Source organism: Zingiber officinale, chromosome 10B (assembly GCF_018446385.1).
Source record: "Zingiber officinale cultivar Zhangliang chromosome 10B, Zo_v1.1, whole genome shotgun sequence".
NCBI classification, from domain to species: Eukaryota; Viridiplantae; Streptophyta; class Magnoliopsida; order Zingiberales; family Zingiberaceae; genus Zingiber; species Zingiber officinale.
The window spans coordinates 52,686,022-52,692,978 of NC_056005.1; the positions used below are offsets into that span (position 1 = coordinate 52,686,022).

At 43.1% G+C, this 6,957-nt stretch overlaps 1 long non-coding RNA gene across 1 annotated transcript; it reads right to left on the reverse strand.

Annotated features, from left to right (window-relative positions):
* Positions 1 to 5,566: 5,566 nt before the first annotated feature.
* On the reverse strand, positions 5,567 to 6,688 carry LOC122029915. The gene is made up of 3 exons (XR_006125237.1): positions 6,303 to 6,688; positions 6,006 to 6,190; positions 5,567 to 5,625 (listed from the first exon to the last, which is right to left on the reverse strand). It is a non-coding gene; the product is annotated as an uncharacterized LOC122029915 (long non-coding RNA).
* Positions 6,689 to 6,957: the final 269 nt, after the last annotated feature.

A 6,957-nucleotide genomic window follows, 5' to 3' on the forward strand; every position in this document is an offset into this window, starting at 1 on the left:
AGGCGCCAACCTGGTTGAAGGCGCCTCCGCTGGAGGCACCTCCAAGCAGTTGGGCGCCTAAGTCGGGCAAACTCTCTTTGACTTCGTCAGCTTTCACTTGCGACTCGATGCTCCGATCTTTGGGTGATTGTGGCTAACCAAATAGGGCTCACCCGAACCCAATTTCCACCTTCTCCTCGAGCCGTCCTTCCTTCCCTCAACGCCCTCGAACGCCGCACGCCTTCACGCCCACCGGTACTCTTGCAGCTCTCGTCCCGGACGCACCGAGCCCGGCGCCCCTTCCTTCCCGTGTCGCCCCTTTCCGCTAGTCGGCCTTCCGCTTGACTTCCTATGCTCCTAAGCTCCTGCACACTGGTCAAACACAGCAGGACCTAACTAACTTGGTTGATCACATCAAAACTACCACGGGGTCCAAAAATCTCCCCCTTTTTGATGTGCATCAACCCAAGTTCAAGTTAGGGTTAAAATAGACATAAAGAGTAATTTTAAAGAAAAAATTACTAAACTAACAAATGAAGCATAATTTTTGCAATTAGTAAAATTGCAACACTTTTTATAAAAGTAATAACAGAAATTTTAAATTTTTCTAACTCCCCCTAAACTTGTACTTTTCTCTCCCCCTTTGATCACAGCAAAAATGGGGTTAAGAAACAAATGACTTAAGTTAAGTGAAATGTATAGAATTTTTTTAAAAAATTCTAAGTTAAAAATGAATTCAAAAAAAATTTCTAAGTAAAAAAAATTTCTAAGCCAAATTTTTGAATTTTCAAAAAAAATTTCTACCACAATATGAATTATTTAAAAAAATTTCTAAGTCAAAATGAATTTTTTTCCAAAAAATTCTAAGTCAAATTTTTGAATTTTCAGAAAAAAAATTTTCTAAAAAAAATATCTAAGTCAATTTTTTTTTTAAATTTTCACAATCTGACTTTTTAGAATTTTAAAAAGATTAAAAAAACTTTTAAAGCATTAGTTGATTCTAGTTTAATGCTTTTTCATAAAGTTAATTAAACATTTTCTTTCAATATTTTAGCTTCCAGGTCGTGGCGAGGCACTAGGCCTTCTTGGTTATTGGAGCAACAACCACTTCCTTAGACAAAGCTACCATAAAGAATTTCAATGTTTAATTTTCTCACTTTAAGCTTTTAATTTTTGAAAAATTAATTAAGCACAGATTTTGGAACCCAATAGAGGTTCCTTCCTACAGGATTATTCAAAAATCTAGGGGGTACATAGTTTCTTGGTATTTTTCTAAGTTGACCTTGATGCTCCCTTATATACCAATTTAATTTACTATAAGTTCTAATTTTTTACTTTGGAAATTTCTTTAAGCATGCATCATTTTTCAATTTTTCAATTTCTAATTTTAAATTTTCATTTTCTGATTTTAGATGATCATACATTTCTAACGGGCATGCTCTTGCTAAGTTCAACTTTAGTTCAGCATTCTCTTTTTCTAATTGATCTAACTCTTTAGAAAGAGACTTGATAAATTTGAAAGATTGAGTCGGGGTTAGATTGCGTACCTTACTTACCTGGTCTGGTGACGCTCCCCCTTCACTGCTGCTTTCTTCTTCTGATGTTCCTCCCCCTTCATCGATGCTCATCTCTGAGCTTGAGTCTTCTTCCGGTTGATGGTTCGCCAATAGCGCTAACCCTGAGAATTCTTCGATGTCCGACTCAGAGGTTGACGAATCTGACCAAGTAGCCTTCAGATTCTTGTGCTTGGAGGGTTCTGGTTTCTTGTATTTTGGCTTTTCCCTTTCTTTCTCCTTTCTTTTTAGCTTTGGGCAGTCATCTTTGATGTGTCCCTCTTCGTTGCAGTTGTAGCAGCGAACCGTCCTTTTTTTTCGATGATGCCTCTGCGATTTAAATTTATTAGTACTAAAAAACTTATTGAAGCGTCTTACCAGTAGTGCCGCTTCGGATTCGTCGACTGAGGCTTCGGAGTCAGAACTGTTCATCTTTGCCTTTAAGGCAATGTTCTGACTTGTCTTCTCTGCTCCGTTGGGTTCTGAAACTCGAGATTCGTGAAGTTCAAAAGTTGAAAATAATTGTTCTAACGTACTTACCTCGAGGTCCTTAGAGATGTAGTATGCATCTACTAAGGAGGCCCAATCTGGAGTTCTCGGGAAGGCATTGAGCGCGTATCGAATAGAATCCCGGTTGGTTACCTCTTCTCCAAGGTTCGTTAGTTGCATTATCAGCTCCTTGATTCTCGCCTGGAGTTGCGCTACCTTCTCGCCTTGGTTCATCCGGAGGTTCGTTAACTGGTTCCAGAGGATGTCACGCTTCGCTAGCTTCGCTTCAGAAGTACCTTCGTGAAGCTCCAGGAATTTCTCCCAAAGATCTTTCGCTAAGTCGTAGCTTCCGATACGATTTACCTCCTGCGGCGGCAGCACACTGAGCAGGTGGAACTCTGCCTTTCCGTTGGCGACAAAATCGGCTTGCTCCTTCTTGCTCCATGTGTTTTCTTCTTTGTCTTTCGGTGCTGCAAAACCATATTTCATTGTAATGAGAATATCAAAATCTGTTTTAAAAAATACCTCCATTTTGCGCTTCCAAGTCTCCGTCGAACTTCGGGGATGGATGTTCGCTCCGACCATCGCCTTGATCGTAGTGCTCAATTGGCGGTTAGTCCTTCCGAGGCGATCGTGCTCGATACCACTTGTTGGTGCATGAGACCGGCAAGAGGGGGTGAATTGTCGAAAACAAAACTAAAAATACCCTCCTGGATTTCAACTCGAATTAAATCAGCAATAGAAATAACGAACTAAATTAAGGAGACGGAAAAAGAAAAAAGTAAACATTTAACCTAGTTACAACCAAGGAGGTTGTTAATCCGTATGAAAAGCTCTACTAGAATCTCCTTCATTGTAGGCGGAGAAGCCTTTTTACACTTAGAACGCTCACTTAGTTGCTAGGAATTGAGTACAGATTGATTGCTTGAGTTGTTGTCTAATTCCTAGCTCCAGGGGCCTTTAAATAGCCTCTGGAAATTCTATCCCAAGGGTCCAAGGCGCCTCCAACAAGGTTCAAGGCGCCCACGGCTCATCGGATAGAATTCTATCCCAACGCAAACGGTCATTTGACTGAAGGCGCCCATCAGTCAAGGGCGTTGGCGCTCACTGGTCAAGGCGCCCCGGCGGCCGCGTGAAGCGCGCTGCTCGGAGGCGCCCATCAGTTGGGCGCCTCAAGCTGGACAACCTTTTGACTTCGTTTCCGCTTGCGGACTCCGATGCTCCGATCTTTTGGGTGATTGTGGCCAACCAAATAGGGCTCACCCAACCCAATTCTCGGCCTTTCCTCGGCGGCCTTCCATCCCGCAACGCCCCTCGAACGCCGCACACGCTCTTCACGCCCACCGAGTACTCTTAGCGGCTCTGTCGCCTTCGACGACTGGCCGCCCCTTCCCCGCCCTTCTCGCGCCTTTCCGCGTCTTCTGCTCGACTTCTTGTGCTCCTAAGCTCCTGCACACTCAGACACAGGGATCAAACACAGCAGGACCTAACTAACTTGGTTGATCACATCAAAACTACCACGGGGTCTAACATGAAGTTCACATGACCATGGACACGACCAGAGCTTGTTTCATGTCACACGATAGTGTCAAAAGCCACGGTCATACCATGATTCTTTGTGTGAAGTCCTTTGTGAAAAGACACAGTCGTGTCAAAAGATACGACCACTCCATGAAATCTTCTGTGAAGTCCTCCATAAAAAGACACAATCATGTCAAGAGACATGGCCACTCCATAAAACCTTTAGTAAATACTCTAAAGTTGGCACGATCCTATCAAAAAGACACAGCCATGCCAGGGCTTATGGATGAGGCATGGCCATAGATGTCACGCCCCAGGTAGTCCCTGTCCGAAGAAATTTCGGCAGCATCTCCCCTGTACGGCGGACAATATGAAGCTCAGTATACATATATCTCTATACCTCGGCCACACACGACCGGAATAATACAATACAATTAAGAAACAAACCACGCAGTTTATATCAACATTCCACACAGATATAATATATGATCAATCCACGCAGTTTAATAAGGAAAGACGATATAGAACCCCGAAGATATATGTAAACAGCCTACTCCACTACAACGAAGAAAACAAATCCACGAAGTAATAAAAAGACAACCGCAGCGGAAAACAAAAGTAGCAAACCCGAATGTTCAATGTAAAGTCCACAATACAAATCCACAATACAAGTATATAAGATGCAAAAGCAAAATATAATCCGACAAAGAAAATCCTCGCGATAATGGGGCCAGCGACTGGAATATCTTCCGACGGCCTCAACCTGAAAAATAGTAACAACGGGGTGAGTTCAAAGAACTCAGCAGGTAATCCAATAGATATGTACAATAACATATAACGACCAGCAACAATCCTACGGTACAGTATCCTAACAGTATAACATATAGTACTGTCTCCTAACAGTATCACAAGTATGCATAACTGAATAAACTGCAGTAATCAACACTAAGCATGTAATACAATCTACTGCAAGAATAATAAGAAATGCATAACTGAAATAAACTGTACTCACCTGCGAGGCTTGGGCGAATGCGTGGACATACAGGATAAAGATAGTCGAACAATACGCATGTATCCTGTATGCATGTCAATCATATGCAGTCACCCAAGTGCATCATCCAATATGCAACAATCACAATAAATGCAATCTGTGCATATGATGCAATATGACATGGTCACCCCGACGCCAGTCAGATCTCACACATGATGGGTAGGGCTGTGACACCGTGCACTCTACCGTCACTACCCCTGAAGAGTGACCGAGTGGACGGGATGCTGTCGGAGTACACCTATCCTCCTACCTCAAACATAGTGAGGGAGCGCAATGCTCTCAACTCCCGGTACGCGATGACGGGGAGGGATCCCGGCTGCAACCCCGCTGTGTCGTGCTACCCATGAGCACCCCGGCGGTGCACCACCGAGCAACCTGCCATACACACCCTGAGTGTTGTGCCACTACCCATGCAGTAGACACGTTGTGTGCAGGCCCTCATGTAGCCGGCCGACGAGCTCAACAATAATGGAGTCGTCCATCGCCCAGCATGCAATCATGCGGTATGGTGCATGCGGCTACAGAATGTCATACCTGAACGTATCCTCCTCCATATACGTAGGTGCCAAAAAGGTAAACGCAGATATATAACAGAGATATAAACAGCATAAATCCAAAGACATCACATATAACAATGATGTAAGTATCATGAATCCAAGAGCATGTATCACACATGTAAAGCAACTAATCCAGTAGAGTAGAGCACTATAGATATGCATCTCTATGAACACAGATAAGCATAGCAAGAAAGAAAAGCATGCTAGACTAAGGTATAGATGTTAATCGTAGCAACATGTATCAAGTATCAAGTAACTAAACCAGGGAATATGCTAACTACCAATCGCTAATAATCGCCTACAGGTATATAATAAACTATAACCAGAGAAGAGAAAGATCTACCAATTACTAGTAAACATATATAAACTGCACATATCACAAGACAATATCAACAAGATAAGTCAAAGGGTATCCGCCTCAAATAGCAGGTACAATCCAAATCCGAAGTCGAGACGCCCGTCTCGAATCAGAGTCCTGTGTCAAACAACATATATATTTCATTTAGCTAAATTTAAATGAAATAGCTAAATAAAATTCTAAAAAACTAAATTAGGGTAAAACCCTAATCACGTCATCATTATCCTTCCTAAACTAATCTAACAATTGATTAGGGTTTCTCCATTAGATTAGATACAGTCCAATATCCAACTAAACAATCACACTTAACTTAACTAAATCCAATGGTCGATTAGGATTAGTTACCTAATCCCTAATCACCCATTAGATTAGGAGATCCTATCAACCCATAAACCTAATTCGTATAGTAATACAATTTAACCCTAAACCAATACCTTACGTATCAATTAATACAACCATAATCCACATCTAAGTAGCTCACAGGGAATAGAACTCACCTCACTGATCTGAAGCCTCTGCCGACAGCACAATGAGAGGAATTTCCTTGCTGGATCAAAGAAACCACAGCAACTCTGCTGAAATCCTCCCCCACTTCAACCGAAACCTCAATCACCGCAAAGAAGGAAACATCCCAGAACCGATCTGTGGGTTACAGCACGTAATTGGATCCGATCTCTCCTTCCTAGCTCAAAACCGAAAGAAGATATCACAATTCCAACAAGGATCAAAACCGAAACAAGCCCTAACCTCCAAGATCGCAACCAGAGAGGGAAAAGAAGGAACCAGTTGCTTACCTTCGAAACCCTAGGGCATTCAAGCCGGCGATCGGATCGGGGGAGAGAGGGTCGGCAGAAACGAGAAGAAAGATCGGGGAAGGGTTGAGCAGAGGAAATCAAGATGATCCTTGTCTCCTTGATTGATCTCCGGCAAGCTCCGCAGATAGATCTACACCGGCGATCGTCGGCGTCGACTCGTCCACGCTCGGCGTCGGTTCGTCCCCGTGAGAGTCTTCAGAAAGATTAGAGCGAGGAGGAGGAGGCTTCGGCTGGATCTGGGCTTACCAGGCGTCGATGCCGGCCGAAGGAGATCACCGGAGCTCTCGGCTTGCTTCGGCGTCGCCCGTCCGCGAGAGAACAGAGAGAGGAAGAGGAAGAGGGGAGATCGGGGAAGGCAAGTAGGGATCGGCGGTTTTGGGGGAAAAGAAATAAGGAAAAAGGAATTATATAAATAACCATTTCCTCATTTAAACGGGTATCCCAACTCGGTTTTATCCGTACCCGAAACTAATCCCCGCAAAACCCGTCGTACGAGCTCCGAAAAATTCCCAGAAAATTTCTAAAAATTCCGGAAAAATTCTATAAGGCTATTTCTGAAATAACCCTATTTATTTAAATTTTCCGAGATCTCACATCCTCCCCTACTAATAAAAATTTGGTCCCCAAATTTCGC